Below are 842 nucleotides of genomic sequence, written 5' to 3'. Positions count from 1 at the left end.
AGCTTTATTTTTTAATTTTATAGTGATATTATACCTACATTCAAATATTATTCTTATTAGTAGTATAATAATTAACATAATATTAATATTTAATATTTATCCATGTAATAAAATAAAATATTTCCTATTTTTTACTTTTTGTTCATTTTTTGTTAATATTTTTATTTTGTTTTTATATATTTGCCTTTTGTATTTTGTTCTATCATATTGTTTGGCGTTTTCTTATGTAACTTTTTATTATTTTGTTCAAATTAATTATCAAAATGTTGTATTGTACTATTGGGCTCCAGCCCGTTCATAAATAAATATAGGTGATTTGTCATTTAAGTTATTCGTTTTCGAGATTTCGAATTAGACCAACGAGAATGGCAAAATGTTGACGTCATAACTCAAATTACTTTTAATGTAGTTTAGATAAAGAGGTACGCTGAAAAAATATATATCATAATTCACAACTGAAACTGAATACTAAATAGAAGCACGTCGTAACTCGTCATATGCACCAGAATTGCTTGGTCGTCATAAACATGTATTATGTAACGAGAAAAACTTAAATTTATCTTATATATAATTTATTATATCGTAATAATATGTAAGTTCGTTTATACAAATAAAAAATTGGACAGGTATAGCTGGCTTATTTATCTTTAATCGTATGTGAAATGATAAATATAATATTTATATATTGTTGCATTGTTATGCATTAAACAGTAGTAATTTTATTACTCAAATAAAAAAAAAAAAATATATCAACAAATATACAGACAGGCGAATAACGATGGTGATAGCCGATACTTAGGCATGCCCTGTACATCCGGCTACTGCGAATAGAAAACATAAAA

Source organism: Acyrthosiphon pisum, chromosome X, assembly GCF_005508785.2.
Source record: "Acyrthosiphon pisum isolate AL4f chromosome X, pea_aphid_22Mar2018_4r6ur, whole genome shotgun sequence".
Taxonomy (NCBI): domain Eukaryota; kingdom Metazoa; phylum Arthropoda; class Insecta; order Hemiptera; family Aphididae; genus Acyrthosiphon; species Acyrthosiphon pisum.
This window is presented reverse-complemented; position numbering follows the sequence as displayed.